This window comes from Schistocerca americana, chromosome 1, assembly GCF_021461395.2.
Source record: "Schistocerca americana isolate TAMUIC-IGC-003095 chromosome 1, iqSchAmer2.1, whole genome shotgun sequence".
In the NCBI taxonomy this organism is placed as follows: domain Eukaryota; kingdom Metazoa; phylum Arthropoda; class Insecta; order Orthoptera; family Acrididae; genus Schistocerca; species Schistocerca americana.
Window position 1 is genome coordinate 595,077,923 of NC_060119.1, and position 18,583 is coordinate 595,096,505.

General features: G+C 47.9%; 1 protein-coding gene across 2 annotated transcripts in view; it reads left to right on the plus strand.

Annotated features, from left to right (window-relative positions):
- Window positions 1-18,583, plus strand: part of LOC124606835 — a 206,326-nt gene that overhangs the window by 135,745 nt on the left and 51,998 nt on the right. The gene's annotated exons all lie outside the window — the stretch shown is intronic.

Genomic DNA, 18,583 nt, shown 5'->3' on the forward strand with positions numbered 1-18,583 from the left:
ATATCCACCTTTCGCAGCAATGCAGGCTGCTATTCTCCCATGGAGACGATCGTAGAGATGCTGGATGTAGTCCTGTGGAACGGCTTGCCATGCCATTTCCACCTGGCGCCTCAGTTGGACCAGCGTTCGTGCTGGACGTGCAGACCGCGTGAGACGATGCTTCATCCAGTCCCAAACATGCTCAATGGGGGACAGATCCGGAGATCTTGCTGGCCAGGGTAGTTGACTTGCACCTTCTAGAGCACGTTGGGTGGCACGGGATACATGCAGACGTGCATTGTCCTGTTGGAACAGCAAGTTCCCTTGCCGGTCTAGGAATGGTAGAACGATGGGTTCGATGATGGTTTGGATGTACCGTGCACTATTCAGTGTCCCCTCGACGATCACCAGTGGTGTACGGCCAATGTAGGAGATCGCTCCCCACACCATGATGCCGGGTGTTGGCCCTGTGTGCCTCGGTCGTATGCAGTCCTGATTGTGGCGCTCACCTGCACGGCGCCAAACACGCATACGACCATCATTGGCACCAAGGCAGAAGCGACTCTCATCGCTGAAGACGACACGTCTCCATTCGTCCCTCCATTCACGCCTGTCGCGACACCACTGGAGGCGGGCTGCACGATGTTGGGGCGTGAGCGGAAGACGGCCTAACGGTGTGCGGGACCGTAGCCCAGCTTCATAGAGACGGTTGTGAATGGTCCTCGCCGATACCCCAGGAGCAACAGTGTCCCTAATTTGCTGGGAAGTGGCGGTGCGGTCCCCTACGGCACTGCGTAGGATCCTACGGTCTTGGCGTGCATCCGTGCGTCGCTGCGGTCCGGTCCCAGGTCGACGGGCACGTGCACCTTCCGCCGACCACTGGCGACAACATCGATGTACTGTGGAGACCTCACGCCCCACGTGTTGAGCAATTCGGCGGTACGTCCACCCGGCCTCCCGCATGCCCACTATACGCCCTCGCTCAAAGTCCGTCAACTGCACATACGGTTCACGTCCACGCTGTCGCGGCATGCTACCAGTGTTAAAGACTGCGATGGAGCTCCGTATGCCACGGCAAACTTGCTGACACTGACGGCGGCGGTGCACAAATGCTGCGCAGCTAGCGCCATTCGACGGCCAACACCGCGGTTCCTGGTGTGTCCGCTGTGCCGTGCGTGTGATCATTGCTTGTACAGCCCTCTCGCAGTGTCCGGAGCAAGTATGGTGGGTTTGACACACCGGTGTCAATGTGTTCTTTTTTCCATTTCCAGGAGTGTATATTCAATCAAGCACAACTCACGTACATACACACATGACCATTGTTTGTGGTCGCTAAGGCCCAACTTTGAGCAGCTGCACATGATAGGAGAAGCAATCTGTATCGTGAATGAAGGAAGAGGCTGGGGTGAGTAGGGGGAGGTGTAGCGGGAGGGGGAGGGGGGGGGTACATGCAGGCATGTAGTGGGTACAGGGTAGGGCTTCTAGGTACAGAGAGAAAGACACTAGTGGATACAGTGGTGGAATAGAAGACTGTGTAGTGCTGGAGTGGTAGCAGGAAAGGGGATATGTGAGTGAAGGACAGCCTACTGAAGGTTGAGGCCAGGAAGGTTACGGGAATGTACAATATATTGCAGGGATAGTTCATACCTGTGTAGTTCAGAAAAACTGGTGTCGGTAGGAAGGATCCAGATGGCACAGGCTGTGAAGCATCAATTGTGGTGAAGAACATAGTGTTTGGCAGGATGTTCAGCAACTGGCTGGTCCAGCTGTCTCTTGACCACAGTTTGTCAGTGGCCATTCATACAGACAGATAGCTTACTGGTTGTCTTGCCCACGTAGAACAATTACAGTAGTTTCAGTGTAGCAGAATACCACTGTTGGTGATGTGCGAAGAATAGTGGGCAGGATATTCCTCGTTTATGGCCATTATGAGTGAGAGCTCAAATGCTGGTGTAGAATGTGATTCAGTTCCTCTAGTCCTGTGTGATACTGAGTCATGAGGGGAGTGCTCCTTTCTGGCCAGACGGTGGGGATGTGGGAAAAGGTAGGTGACTGGAGAGACAAGGCACGAGATACATGTTTCTGTACAAGTTTGGGAAGCTGTCATTTTGTTGTGTCTGTCTGTGACTCAACATCTCCTGTATGTGGTGAGCAGCAGCCTCTCCTGTTTATAATATTATATAATTTTATTTGGTGCTGAGTGAAAATTTTGCAAGGTGTAACTTCTTAAGAATTATGTCATTTAAGTGCTGTCCATTTTGCACAGTGCAACACAGTTTATGTTCTTCAGTCTGAATCTTGTGCTTGGCAAGGTTTATCAGGTAAATAACACTCTTCAGATGTACCCACAAAAAGTAGTCACAGACTGAGAGGTCTGGACATAGTGGCAGCCAAGCAATGGCAACTTTCCTTGAAATTATTCACTTCCAAAACAGATACTTTACTGTAACCATAGACAGACAGGCACTGTGTGAAGTAGCTGTATCCTATTTAAAACAAGTGTGCTTAATGCGAAGATTGGGAACAGAATCTTGAAGTGACAATGTCTCTGTCATGTTGACACGACATTGAGAAATCATCTGACGCTGGAGTCACCTTCATTTTCAATGAAGTTGTATGATGCCCCAACACAACAATACTCACCATACGATAACTTTAGCCCTGTGGAACTGATGCTGGTGAAGTGTAGCAGGATTTGTATGTAGCCAATAACGCAAGTTGTTTTTATTTGAGTATTCACGTTGGTGAAAACTGGGCTTCATCTGTCATCCAAAAATTTTCAGTGAAATTAGCATTGTCATTGATTATAGCTAACAGGTTTTCACAAAACTGTGTGTGAAACACAGAATCATTAAGTTTCAGACCTTGAATAATCTGAAACTTGTAACAATGGAATTGAAAACGATGGGGTATTCTTTGCACGCATTGATATTTGAGCCCCAATGATGAGGCAGTTTTTCGCCCTGAATGATCATGACACCTTATCACTGCACCTTGCACAATATGTGCACAATATAAGCCAAACAGTTCTCTTTAATGTTATGAACTGATATTTGGATACATATGAAGAAGAATTAAACCGCACGACGGGACCTCATAGTGACACCAAAACACTCCTCATGCAGCAGTCAGCCTATTATCATGTCAGTAATATGTGCCTGAAGTGTGCTGTCCAATAAAGCTTAACACTTAAAGACTCTTGTTAGTGAAAATCACCTAAAATCAATTTTGATGAAAAGTATGTATGGTTTCTATAGAATATAAAATAAGTCACATTTTTCCTATACGTTGATAACAATACAAGGAATTGTATAGATTGCTACTCACTGTTAAGATGACCCATTGAGTTGCAGACAGACACAATGAAAAGACTTACACATGCAGTTACCAACCAAAGTCTCCCTCAGAAAAAAACAGAACAAAACAAAAACATATGGGGAATCCTTTCCTCGAATCCCAGCCTTCCTTTCACAATGACCTCCACCTTTCCACATTCCAACAGTCCCTATCCTCCACAAACCTGGTACTGCAAAAACTCATTCCAAGGCATAAGCATCCCAGAACCACCATTGACCCCTCCACAAGAAACTGCTACTGTGCAATCCCTACTACATACAACACATTTCTGAAACTGAATCCCTTGCTCTCCAGCACGTGGAAGACCATTCTAGACACCACCTTCATTAGTTATCCAACTTGCTGGCATCCTACTGCTTCTATGGGGCGCCACTCTCTGGGGCACCACTATCCAATGCCTGTCCTGTACAAAGTGCTTCTCCCTTGCTCTCCAGCACGTGATAGAGCATTCCAGACACCACCTTCATTAGTTATCCAACTTGCTGGCATCCTACTGCTACCATGGGGCACCACTATCCAATGCCTTTCCTCCCTCATAGCATCTGGACCTGTTTAACTTGCCACATCCTCTGAAACTCCCTATCAGCACTCCAAATCCAGAGCCCAAAAAATCTCGGAATACTGTTGTCAAACTTTCTACCAAAATCCTCAGCCCCACAGAAGTTTCAGTCCTATCCAAAGGCCTCACCTTTAGCCCTACAACCAAATCTCACCATGTTGGACTAGTCAAAGACCTAATCTCCTTCTCCTGTGGATACACTTCTTCGCCAGCAATCCCTCCAACCAAAGCCAACGTAATTCCAGTAGTGAACCCTGCCTCACCACCCTTCCCCAGATCCCTTACTAAGAACACCAGCCTTTCAGCAGATTAAAGGACAGCCCTACACAGTCTCAAAACAGATCCTGAAGTAAATCATCCTCCCTGCTAACAAAGGCTCGACCAATTGTCTGACTTGGCCACCTATGAGCTCTGCCAGAGTGATCCCATTCTACAAGTCCAGCATAACCTCCAACACCTGCTTAAAGCTTTATGCCCTTCCGAGAACCTCTCCCCTGAATCCATTGTCCTCATCACCTTTGCGGCACCCTGCACACCTGTGTTCTACATGTTCCCCAAAATTCACAAACCCAACAACCCTGGACGCCCCATTGTAACTGGTTTTCGTCCATCATTGACTAATACCTCCAATCAATTGCCAGCAGTCTAGCCTCCCACGACAAAGATACCAGCCCTTTCCTTCACCAGCTCTCCGCCTTCCTCACCCCTTTACATCCTGGTCCTCTACTGGTCACTGTTCACACCACTTCCCTTTACACCAATAGTCCTCATGCTCATTGTCCTGCCAAATTGAACACTACCTCTCCCAACGCCCTTCAGACTCTAAATCCACCACCTCATTTCTCATTCACCTAATTAACTTAAGCCTAACATGCAACTACTTCTCATTTGAAGGGAAGGTATACAACCAAATCCGCAGCACAGCCTCATGGCACCCTCCTATGGCAACCTTTTTATGGCCTATCTAGAGAAAATCATCCTAGTTTCCCACAACCCCAAATCTCTGGCCTGGTTCAGGTTCATTGATGATATGTTCACGATCAGGACTCAAGGCCAAGACACCCTATCCTCATTCCTTCACAACCTCAACACCTTCTCTCCCATACACTTCATCTGGTCCCCCTCTACCCAACATGCCACCTTCCTAGATGTTCGTCTCCTCCTCTCTGATGGCTACATCCACACCCCTGCCAACATTAAACCCACCAACAATGAACAGTATCTACATTTTGACATCTGCCATTCCTTCGACATCAAAAAGTCCCTCCCATACAGGCTTGCTACCCAGGGACAGCATATCTCTAGTGACAAGAACTCACTTTCCCAGTATACTGAAGGTCTCACTAGGGCCTTCACAGAGAGGCACCACCCCTCAGACCGAGTCCGCAATCAGATTTCCCATGCTATTTCCCCACAAATCCCAAATCATCTCACCACCTCCAAGAGCCAGCTACAAAGGAGTGCGCCCTTCATCAGCCAGTACCACCTAGAATTGGAACAACTGAACAATATCCTTTGTCAGGTCCTTAATTATCTTTCTTCATGCACTGAAATGAGGGACAGCCTACCCAAGATCCTACCCACCCCTCCTTAAGTGGTGTTCTGTCATCCACCCAACCTCCACAACATGATAGGACATCCATGTGTCACTCGCACTCCCAACCCCTTGCCACACAGATCGTATCCCTGTGGAAGACATGGGTGCAAGACATGTCCAATCCACCCACCCACCGCTTTCTATTTCAGTCCTGTCACAGGCTTTTCTTACCCCATCAAAGACTGGGCCGCCTGTGAAAGGAGCCGTGTTGTGTACCTGTTCTGCTGCAACTATTGCACAGCTTTTTATATTGGTATGACTACCAACCAGCTGTCCACAAGGCTTGAGCCACTCCCCCCAGGGGGCTCGCCACCTTTTGGTGGGTTCGTGCTTGGCTACCATGGGGCCCCAGCCTTTGCAGCATTTGTACTCTTCGATGTTGCATGTCTATCCTCTTGCTATTCTTTTTCCGCTCCCTTCGGGAACATGTCTGGGGTGTTATTGGGAATGTTCTGTAATATCTTTCCCTGACATAAGAACAGTCTCAACTTTGTTTTTTTGCTCCTGTTTCCTTTCTTTGTTTCCCTTCTCCTGTCATTCCTCTGCTTTGGAGTTTGAGGTTCCTCTTTTTCTCCTTCCCTGTGTGCTCCTCGCTCCTGAAGGCTGGCCCACGTGTCTGACGTTTAACAGGTGACTGGGTAAAGCGTAATTTCCAGCCCCTGATCGACAGGTAGGGATTGCACGTATCCCCTGGTATAGGAAAGGCCCCGGGGGTGGGGTGGGGGGTGGGGGGGGGGAGTGATTGCCTGAGCTGCAACCTTCCCAAATTGCCGATTGGTTCCTCTGTCAGGTGTTCGGGAAGTGTGACCTGAGATGTGAACAATCACGTAAGGCGAATGCACCTTCTTGGGAAGGGGCCCCCAGTTGGAAAGAGCGTGCCATCGGAGATGCTGGCAATCAGGGAGGATTTTTCCCACGATGAGATGACACCCCTACATCTCTTCCTCATCGTGACTCTCCTCCAATGGAACATTCACGGCCTTCAGTCCCACAAAGAGCATTCATGGCTGCTTTAAGCATCACAGTGTCCCCTTGTACTCTGCCTTCAGGAAACGAAATTGCGCCCTCATGACCGCTTTGAGCTTTCACATTTCTTGCTGGTTTGTTTTGACCTTCCCACTGAGGTTGGCATTCCATCTCATGTGGGCATCGTGCTGCTCGTATGGGATGACGTTTATAGTCAACCCATCTCCCTGAGTACCCATCTTCAAGCTGTTGCAGTTTGCCTTTTCCTTCCCCACCTGACTTGTACCGTCTGTACCATTTGTGTTCCTCCATCATTCAATGTCACCAGGGCAGACTTCTTTCAGCATATTGGACAGCTACCTTCCCCATTTTTGCTACTTGGTGACTTTAATGCGCGTCTTCCCCTTTGGGGTTCTACCAGGACCTGTCGGAGAGGTGCCCTCTTGGCTGACCTTAACCAACTTAACCTCTACTGCCTTAATACTGGAGCACCCACTTTCTTTACCGACTCCTCACACACCTATTCCCATTTGGACCTATCCTTCTGCACTGCTCAGCTATCCCATCTGCATGCTCACCCAAATGGTAGCTTACGAAGGCTGACTGGTAGCTTTACTCCTCCCTGGCGACCTTCAAAGCACAAGATTTACACAGTTGTGATGACCAGGTGGAATATCTCACAAGCCTTATCCTTTCTGCTGCAGAACGTTCCATTCCCCACCACGTCGTGTCCCAGTCTTTTGATGGACTGAGGCATGCCGCAACACAATTTGTGCACAGAGACGAGCTCTCCATGGTTTAAACATCGTCCTACAATGGCAAACTGCATTAATTATAAACAGATGCGTGCAAGGTGTCATCTTGTTCTTATGGATAGCAAAAGGGCTCACTGGATTTCATTCACTAGTTCTTTTAACAGTTCTGCCCCTTCCTCTGTTGTGTGGGCCAACCTCCAATGGCTCTCTGGGACCAAGATCCATTCCCCAATTTCCAGCCTGACAGTAGCAGATGATATCACCGTGGCACTATTGTTATCTCCAACATCTTGGGCCACCATTTTGCAGACTTTTTGAGCCCTTCCCACTGTCACCCTCCCTTCGTCCATCAGAAATGAGTGGAGGAGGTCTGGGCAATACCCTTCTCTAGTCCGAATCGTGAGTGCCACAATGCTGCCTTTACTATAAGAGAGCTAGATCATGCTCTTTAATTCATCCTGATACTCCACGCCAGCGCCAGATGCTGTCCACATTCAGATGTTGCAGCACCTTTCTCATGCAGGCAAGCACTTTCTGCCTAACACGTACAACCGCATCTGGGCAGAGGGCACATTTCGCAATTTACTGATGAATGCACAGCGTGGATTTCGAGTGCCTGTTCTGCAGCTGACCATCTCATTACTTTGTCCACCCATGTCATGAATGGTTTTCTGCGGAAATCCCAGACTGGCCGTGTTTTTCGATTTGTAGAAGCCTATGACACTTGCTGGAGAACTGGTATCCTCCGCACTCTTTACAAATGGGGCTTCCATGGCCACCTGCCCTGTTTCCATTAGGAATTTTTAAAAGACCAAGTTTTCAATGTGCGTGTGGGTCCTGCCTTGTTGGATACTTTTATCCAGGAAAACGGTGTGCCTCAGGGTTCTGTCCTGAACGTCATCCTCTTTGCTATCGCCATTAACCCTATAATGGCCTGTCTCCTGCCAGGCATCTCCAGCTCCCTTTTTGTTGATGATTTTTCCATCTATTGCAGTTCTCCATGGACCTGCCTCAGTGAGCAGCGTCTTCAGCAATGTCTTGATTGTCTTTACTCTGGAGCATTGACAATGGCTTTTGTTTTTCCACTGACAAAACTGTCTGTATGAATTTCTGGCGGCACAAATGGTTTCTCCCACAATCTTGACATCTTGGGCCTGTTGCCCTTCCATTTGTTGAAACTACGAAATTCCTTGGGCTCATGCTCGATAGGAAACTCTCTTGGTCCTCCCATGTGTCTTACCTGGCAGCCCGCTGTACATGGTTCCTCAATGGTACTTTGTGGGGTGCCGATCGAACCACCCTCCTCTATTTGTACCGGTCCCTTGTCTGTTCGAAACTCGACTATGGGTGCTTTGTTTATGCGTCTGCCCATCCATCCCTCTCACGACATCTCAACACTATCCACTATCGGGGCATCCATTTGGCCATTGGTGCCTTTTACACTAGCCCAATTGAGAGTCTGTATGCTGAAGCTGCTGAACTACCACTGTCCTACCGCCGTGACTTTCTCCACAGCAGGTAAGCATGCCGTTTGCCTGCCATGCGTGGCCACCCATCCTATGCCTCCTTCTTCAATGATTCCTTTGATCGCCAGTATGGGGTACGTCCCTCTTCCCTGTTACCTCCTGGAGTCCACTTTGGGCACTCGGCTATGGCAGCTTAACTTCATACTAACTGCAACTTTCGCGGTGGGTGTGAATCCTTCACCACCTTGGCTTCGTCTAGTGGCCCATGTTAACCATGGCCTTCATTCACTTCCCAAGGACACTACTCCAGCCTCACTCTATCACCTTAAGTTTCACGATCTTCGCGTGGAACCTTTCAATAATACCTTTGTATACACTGATGGCTCTCGCACGGATGATGGGATTGGCTGTGCCTTTGTCATTGGCATCTGTTTCTTTTGATATCAGCTTCCTGCACACTGCTCAGCATTTACAGCTGAGCTCTTTGCCCTGTATCGGTACTCGGAGTACATCCGGCGACACGGCCTTTTCAGTTGTTTCCTCTGCTCAGACTCACTCAGCACCCTTCCGTGCGCTGTACTCCTCCCATCCCTTAGTGCAGTGAGTCCAGGACAACTGTCACTTGCTCAGTCTTGGTGGAGCCAGTGTGATGTTTTTGTGGGCTCCTGGTCATGATGGTCTGCCAGGAAACGAGACTGCTGTCAAGGCTTCAGTCTTCGTACCTCAGCCTGCCAGTTCCTATATTCCCTCCGACAATCTCTGTGTTGCCGTCTGTCAGGAAGTGGTGTCCCTTTGGCATCGTCAATGCTCCTCCCTTCATGGGAATAATCTCCAGCTTATTAAGCCTCTCCCAGCAGCTCGGACAACCTCCTCTGGGCCCTCCCACTGTGTGGAGGTAATTTTAACTTGGCTGCATATTGGGCACTGGCTTTTTAGCCATTGTAATTTGGTAAGTGGCGCTACCCCACCACTTTGTAGACATTGCGGCCAAGTTTTAACTGTCCGCCATTTCTTGATGGAGTGCCAGTATTTTTAACCGTTTGCAATCCTGCTTGGATTTGCTGTCTGTGTTATCGGCTTTTTTAGCAAACGATGCATGGGCTGTCGACTGCATTTTACTTTTTATCCACCAAAGCAATATGGCAAGGGCGATTTAATTTTTAGTTTTGGACCTCAGTTCCTGTATGGTGTTTCTTTTATAACTTTCTCCACATGCCTGTGTTTAGCTGTCTTCTCTTATGCCAGTTAGGACTGACGTATAGTTGTTTTTTAACTCCTCTCTGTCTTTGTGTTCTATAGTTTTCACTTGGGCCTGTATGACCCTAGCTGTTTTTTGCACACTAAAGCAAAGCAAAACCAAAACCAACAAGGCTGAGCAGCCACTGCCAAACTGTGGACGAAAGCAAAGTAGACAGCCCTGTGGCACAACATACTGCAGAACATAAATGCTTGATTTCAGCGACTGGCTCACAACCCAGACCATCTGGATCCTCCCCTCCACCACCAATTTTTTTGAACGGCACAGACAGAAGTTATCCTCAAGGGACTCTCGTACATTCAATAATATTATAAAACTGTAAAAATATTGACCATCTGAGGGCACTTATTGACATATTGTCAATATTAAATGTATTGATGAGCAATATTGATGGAAATCAAAATATTCTCAGTATTGTCAATACATACTGAATTTGTAAGAAAGCTCAAATATTGACAATTTGACAGTATTCTCCATTCAGATGTTGACAGAGCTTCAGGAATCAGCCACGTGGTGTTATTGTGCTCTGTTTATTTATTTATTTTCAATTCACCATGGTGTATATCATATCACAGATTCGATTATTAAGGAACCTTTAACACAGAAAAATATTAGTAGGCCTTTGCAAGGGTAATTATTGTATGTGCCACTTTAGGGTGGTTGACAGAGGATTCTCTATGACGTTGCTTACTTCATTAATTTGAACATATAGTATAGATTGTGTGTTACATAGCAGTTTTGCAAAATGCTCCCATTTTGAGAAATACATCATATATCTGTAATGACTAGTAAGAGATATGCAAAATACAAGTGAGTTTCACCAAACTATCACAGCGCTTGGATAAGAAAGATTTACTTTAATTGCTTGAACTTGTGAGTGCCGGGCAGATATAATTGTTTCACAGGTTTCCATAGAATTTTACTAATTGTGCTTGCTGATATTAGAGAACTAAATTTTGAACATTGGAATGACCTGTCTGTTGCCAGACATCTGAAAAGTTACTCCTAATTTCTTGCCGAATGTCATTACCTCTTTCATTAACACATTTTGCTTCTCCTTTATATCTCATATCGACACTAATAACTTGTCGTATGATCCAGAACTCATTGGAAAATAATTTATGAAATCTTTTGGATCCATAATTCTGATTTCAGTTAGTAAATTAACATGTGACCAGTTGCTGCTTTTTTCAACCATTCTTGGACCCATTTCCGTTTCTCATTGTTTTCTGTTGCTTGTGCAGGCTGTAGCTAATATAATTGCTATTCAAGCTTTCTTTTTGGGTGTTCAATGTCTTAACCATGTAAAAACTCGTTGTCAACTCACAATTTTTGTCAGTGTTACTGATAGTGTGAGTTCGCTACAGTATATCGAAGGTTTGTCAAACTAGTATTGTCAGTAAATCATCCCAGCCTTACCCTACGGTAACCTGCTGCCCGCAAACACTCCACCAAACAGTTTCTGCCCCCTCGTGCTTACACCTCCTCCCCTCTCGCGTTCCCACATCCTTGTTGTGTGCCACCCTCTGTCCGTCCTTTCCCCTTCCCTGCTCCCCTCCTTTACCATGCTCCTCCTTTTCGGCCCGCGATATTCCTACATGACGTAAGAGGCGACTAAAAGGAGTCTCACATGTTTCTCTTTCCAAATTTTTCCGAAGATCAAGCCAATTGGGGAAGGGCGCCTTACATGGTGCACTATATCCGTTGTGCGTTGAGACCTTTAGCCAGCTTTCTCGTCGTTGCAATGCTGTGCCGCTCGTTTTCCATCTCTTGGGCGAGGATACGTCCCTGGGTGCGATTACCACGCAGCACTGTGCAGTGTTGCTTTTTGCTGCGACGACGACCGTGGACATTATTGCACCTCAGATCCAGCACGGTAGCCAGTCCGTTGTGGTGGGGCCGCCATGTACCCTGTTGATTGTAGCCCCCTGACAACACAGGGATCGCTCTGCTGATGCTGCGCCGTTAACTCCCCATGTATGCCAAGGAGTAGATGCCTATTTTCCTGGAGCATCGGGACTCCCGGCAATGGCCATCCTGCCAGGTGGCCCTTGCCGAGGCTGGGTGGTGCCTGTGGGGAGGCCCCTTGGTCGGAGTGGGTGGCATCAGGGCGAATGACCCGCAATGAAGCGTGGTACATCATCTCTCGCTGGTGGCCAGCCGCCAGAAGTCTCTAAGCATTCGAGGGCTCATTTTAAAGCTAATGTGTATGACCCCAAATCGTTCCCCTCCCTAGCCACACCATGGGAGGAACGAAAGGCTATGAATGACAGTGAAAAGTATTCGCCCCGGTATCTCGTCTGTACCAGAGCTGATGGGGAATCCTTTGTATCCGTGAAGCCTCAGTTCTTTGTAGAGCATTTAGAGGACAAGTTCAAGGAGGTGGAGGGCTTGTCCAAAATGTGCTCTGGGTCAGTTTTGATAAAAATGGCATCCTCTGCCCAGTCACGCAGGTTACTTGCTTGTGACAAGTTGGGGGATGTTAACGTTACCATCACACCACACAAGAGTTTAAATATGGTCCAGGGTATTATTTTCCATTGGGACCTACTTTTGCAGTCTGATGACGAGCTGCGTGCCAACTTAGAGCATCGAGGTGTTCATTTCGTCCGGCGTGTTCATCGGGGTCCAAGGGACAATCAGGTTGCTATCGGTGCCTTCATCTTGGCCTTTGAGGGTGATACCTTACTGGAGAAGGTCAAGGTGATGGTCTACCATTGTGATGTGAAGCCCTATGTCCCTCCCCCTATGCAGTGCTTTAAGTGCTGGAAGTTCGGCCATATGTCCTCCTGCTGTACTTCCAGCCTCATATGTCGAGATTGTGGACGCCCATCACATCCCAATGCTCCATGTGCCCCGCCTCCCATCATTATTGGGCAACCAACTTCAACGCCCATCACCCTCTGTGGGGTGGGTCAGTGGCAACAGGTCGAGGCACCACCGTTGAGCGTGTATTGACACAGCTCGACCTTTCCCTTTTAAATGATGGTGCCTTCACACATTTCAGTGTGGCACATGGCACGTAGTCAGCCATCGACCTTTCGATCTGCAGCCCTAGCCTCTTACCGTCTGTCCAATGGAGGGTGCATGACGACCTGTGTGGTAGTGACCGCTTTCCGATCTTTCTGTCACTGCCACAGCATCACTGTTTTGGGCACCCTTGCAGATGGGCTATGAATAAGGCTGACTGGGACTTGTTCTCCTCCATGGCCGCTATTGCGCCTCTTTCTAATGAAGCCATTGATGCGGTGGTTCACTCAGTCACCACCGGCATCGTTACTGCCGCAGAATCTGCCATTCCCTGTTCTTCTGGGTCTCCTCGGTGGAGGACTGTGCCTTGGTGGTTGCCTGTGATCGCCGAGGCGATTAAAGATCGCAGGCAGGCGCTCCAGTGTCACAAGCGGCATCCGTCCTTAGAAAACCTCATCACTTTTAAACGGCTCCGTGCGCGGGCCCGCTGCATCATTCACCAACACAAGCAGGAGTGCTGGGAATGGTATGTCTCTGCCATTGGACCCCATATCTCTCCATCGCAGGTCTGGGCCAAGATTAGACGCTTCTATGGCTATCGGACCCCTGTCAGCATCCCTGCACTGTCACTGAATGGGGCAATTTGTACTGACTCCGACATAATCGCAAACCACTTAGCAGACCATTTTGCTCTCAGTTCCGCATCTGTGAATTACCCACTGGCCTTCCGCTTCATTAAAGAGTGGTTGGAACATCAGAGCCTTTCATTTCACACCCGCCATCCTGAATCCTACAATGTCCCATTCACTGAGTGGGAACTCCACAATGCCCTAGCTGCTTGCCCTGATACAGCTCCCGGGCAAAATCGCATCCACTGCAGATGCTGAAACACCTCTTGGTGGACTGCCAGCGATGCCTCCTCGACCTTTACAACCGTATCTGGGTCGAGGGTGAGTTTCCGTCGCAATGGTGAGGAAGCATTGTTATCCCTGTTTTGAAACCTGGAAAGAACCCATTGGAGGTGGTCAGCTACTGCCCCATTAGCCTCACCAATGTTCTTTGCAAGTTGCTCGAACGCATGGTGAGCCGGCGGTTGAGCTGGGTACTCGAGTCTCGGGGCCTTCTGGCTCCGTCTCAGGGTGGGTTCCGTAAAGGCCGCTCTGCCGCTGACAATCTGGTGAGCCTGGAGTCAGCCATCCGTATGGCCTTTGCCCGCCGTCAGCGCCTCATCACTGTCTTTTTCGACATGCGGAAGGCATACGATACGACATGGCACCATCACATCCTCTCTACGCTTCATGGTTGGGGTCTTCGGGGTCCACTGCTGATTTTCCTACGAAATTTTCTGTCACATTGTACATTTCGCGTGCAAGCCGTGGCCTCCCATAGTTCCCCCTGAGTTCAGGAGAACAGGGTACTGCAGGGGTCTGTCTTAAGTGTCTGCCTGTTGTTAACTGCAATTAACGGGTCGCTGCGGCGATGGGAACGTCTGTCTCGGCTTCCTTGTATGCTGACAACTTCTGCCTCTACTATAGCTGCATTGGCATTGCAACTGCTGAACGTCAGCTGCAAGGCGCAGTCTTGGGCTGTAGCGCATGGCTTCCAGTTTTCGGCTGCCAAGACCTGCGTTATGCATTTCTGCGGCAACGCACTGTTCACCCTGAGCCGCGGCTTTATCTTGATGGCGAACCTCTTGCTGTGGTGGAGGCACATCAATTTCTGGGTGTGGTTTTTGATGCCCGGTTGACTTGGCTCCCACATATTCGGCAGCTTAAACAGATGTGTTGGCGGCGTCTTAATGTTCTGTGATGCTTGAGCCACACCAGCTGGGGCGGCAACCGATCTACCCTTTTACAGCTCTACCAGGCATTAATCCAGTCCCATCTTAATTATGGGGGCCTGGCTTATGGTTCAGCATCCCCTTCTGCGTTGCGGGCTGGACCCAATCCTTCACAGCGGAATCCGACTTGCCACTGGTGCTTTCCGGACCAGCCCTGTGGACAGCACACTTGTGGAGGCAGGTGTCTCCACTGCGGTTACGGCGCCAACGTTTACTGGCTGCTTATGCTACGCATGCTTGTAGCTCGCCCGGGCATTCTAATTATCGTCTCCTGTTCCCTCAGTCGGTCGTCCATCTCCCAGATCGTCAGCCCTGCTCGGGTTGTTTGATCGCGGTCTGTGTCAGAGAGCTTCTCTCCGGGCTTGGGGTTTTCCCTCTTCCACCTCCTTTCCGGGCCCCTCTGCGTACATCTGCGTGGTGCGTGCCCCGTCCTTGCCTTCAGCTTGAATTGGCACAGGGCCCGAAGGACTCAATCCCTCCGGAGGCCTCCCACCGCTGCTTTCTTTCCATGCTTGCCACGTATCAGGGCTCTAGGGCTCTGGCGTTGTTTACACTGACGGTTCAATGGTCGTGTCGGTTATGCTCTGACTCTAGGGGACCTTTACGAACAATATTCATTGCCGGCTGGCTGCAGCGTTTTCACTGCTGAGCTGGTCGCCATCTCTCGTGCCCTAGAGTATATCTGCTCCTGCTCAGGTGAGTCCATTATCTGTTGCGGCTCCCTGAGCGGTTTATGAGCTATCGACCAGTGTTTCCCTCGCTCTCGTCTGGTGATAGCTACCCAGGAGTCCCTCCATACTCTTGCCCGTTGCGGCCGCTCTGTGGTCTTTGTGTGGAGCGCAGGCCATATTGGGATACCCGCCAATGAACATGTTGACCACCTGGCCAAACAGGCCACCAGTAAACCATCCATGGACATTGGCCTCCTGGAGACTGATTTGCGAACGATCTTACTTCGTAAAGTATTCGAACTTTGGGACACTGAATGGCACAACCTGACCAGACCAAACATACTCCGTCCTATCAAGGAGACGACGGATGTGTGGTGGTCATCCATGCAAGCCACTCACAGGGACTCCGTAGTCCTTTGTCGGGTCTGCATTGGCCACACCCGCTTGACACACAGCCATTTACTGCGCCATGAGGACCCGCCTCTATGTCTCTGCGGGTTGGCTTTGACAGTGGTCCACATTTTGTTGGCCTGTCCCCTTTTAACTGTGCTCAGGCAGACGTTTGTGCTGCCTGATGCGCTCCCTGCCCTTTTAAAAGATAACACTGCTATGGCAGGCTTAGTTTTGCGTTTTATTTGGGCAAGGGGCTTTTATCACTTAATCTAAGTGTTTGTCCTTTTTGTATTGATTCTGGCCTTTGGCCTACGATTTTAGTCTGAGTTTTTAGTGTGTTTCTCGATGGTTGGCTTTTCCTTTTTTGTGTCTATGGTCGGCCAACCACTGTCACACTCAGTGTGATTTTAATTCCTTTTGTCTGGTCTCTGTCTAAGTCTTTCTTGTCCTGTGTCATCATTTGTCTTTTCCGTTGTTCATTTTTATTCTGTGTAGGTGTTTTTAAGTTTTGGAAAAAGGGACGGATGACTGGTCCCTTTAATCCCACAAACCAATCAACCAACCAACCAACCAACCAACCAACCAAACCCCCCCCCCCCCCCCAACAGGGACCTCCTGACACTGTATCTGGCAATGTCTAGTCCCTGCATACCATGCCAGACAGAGCTCTTCTGTCCCCCCATCTGTATCCCGCTATCTCTTCCCCTTCCCCACCACACTCCAGATGGCTATTCATGTGACATTCGCATTCCAGTTGGAGCTACCACTGGTGGCGGCCAAGTGTGTGTGAGGTGTGCTTGCTTGTGTGAATGTGTGTTTGCTGAGGAAGGCTTTAGCCAGTAGCTGCATGTGTAACAGTGTTTTCATTGTACCTGTCTGTAACTCAGTGCGGGTCATCTTTACAGTGATTGGCAATCTGTCACATTCCTTATATTGTTGTTATTGCAAGCTGAAGTTTCCATTGTTTGTTTTTCCTGTACATTTGCATTTAAGTATATGTAACTTACTGTTTAGCCTTCAAAACAGTTTAATGTGGGATAAATATTCTATCCCAAAAACATAAGTTTTACAAGAAAAGTTCCGTGTAAAGCAATGTTAAAAAAATTTCTTCTGCAACTGACATGCAAACCTCCAGATGCCTGATAGTCAGATTGGTACCAATTGTTGTACACTGATAAAGTGTCAATCAAAACACCCATTTAGTTCGTGCTATGTGCTTTTGTCCAGTAGAACATGCGTAAATGTTAATTAAAAGTAACACAGAACTATATACAGGAAAAGCATATCTGAGAATGATTGTACTGTAGATCTCAGATGGGTGAGTTGGTAGAGCATGAGGTTGTCATACCGAAGGTCCAGCATTTGAACCCCACTTTTTTTTACATGTGAAACTGTTATAAGGGAGAACATTTTCCTGACATGTGAAAGCATGAAAGCACTTTTTGGAGTTTGCAGCAATGTTCTTTTGGCAGTCTGCTTGGAGTCCATTTTACAGATAAGTGTGGTATTCTGCCAGGCATGTGCAACAGAACAGACACCACTCATGATGAAGCAGATAGTGCATTTGTAGTTTCACAGAAGAAACATAAAGAGTTGGAACAGTAGAATAAAGAAACAACTGCATCACACTTGTGGAAGTATTAATAGACTTATGTAACACTTTCAAGCATAATGCAGTAAAAAATTGTCGTCATTGGGATTAGAACCCAGAACCCTTGGTACGATGCTCTAATGCTCTACAAATTTCCCCATGGAAACTAAACGTATTGGTTACTCACAGTTATGCTTTTCCTGTGCTTTGTAGTTCTGGTGTTCCTTTTAATTAATGTTTATGCCCATTGTGCTGGACGACAGCACACAGTACAAACTGAATCAGAGTTTTGGTTGGTACTTCTATCGGCATACAACATCTGGTACCGATCTGAGTATCTGATGTCTGGAGGTCTGGGTGTGAGAATCGCACCTATCCGTGCCTTCCATATTCTTGTCATAATCAGCAACAACATGTGGCCTGTGAATGTTTCCCTTCTTCAAGTGTACATTTAAAAATGCGGGGTCATGGAAGATGCTGACATTACAATATCTCTTTTGTCCTTCCATTTCAGTACCATCTGCCTGCCTTTGTACCCTGTTATGTACTGTCCTTTCTTCAGTTTTTCCTTTTGTACGAAGCCAGGGGATCCCTTCCTGTCTTGCCTCATTGTGTCAACAACAACAACAGCAGTATTATTGGCAATTAGTTTCTCCATCAAATCTGGACTTGTATATCGGTTGTCAAGATAAATGCAGTGCCTTTTTTAAGTAGATCATCTGCAAGCTCCAAAACAATTTGAAGCATTATTGTTTCTTCTGGGTTGTGGTTACCCTGATTAGTGTCCTTTCCAGTGTAAACAAGAAAGTCCCGTGCATACCCACTGCTGCTTTCACAGAGTTCGTAAAATTTGATTCTGAATCTTCTGCATTTTGATGGACTAAATTGCCTCCATCCAAGCTGTCCTTTCAAGAACAACAATAATTTGTCAGTCGTCACCCCCCCCCCCCCCCCCCTGGTATGTATACTGATCTGAATTTGTGCCACAGATGCTCCATAATCATGTTGAATTTTGAATAAGTTTCTGCTGATAGTGTCTAATGAATCATACAAAGTGTTGTCAGCAAAATGGAAGAATTTCAGTAAAAGATGAAACCCCTTTTCACTCGTCAGTATCCTGAAGAACAGTGTTTCAACTGATCCTCTCACTGAAAAATACATCTTGTGTTCTGGTTTGTGAA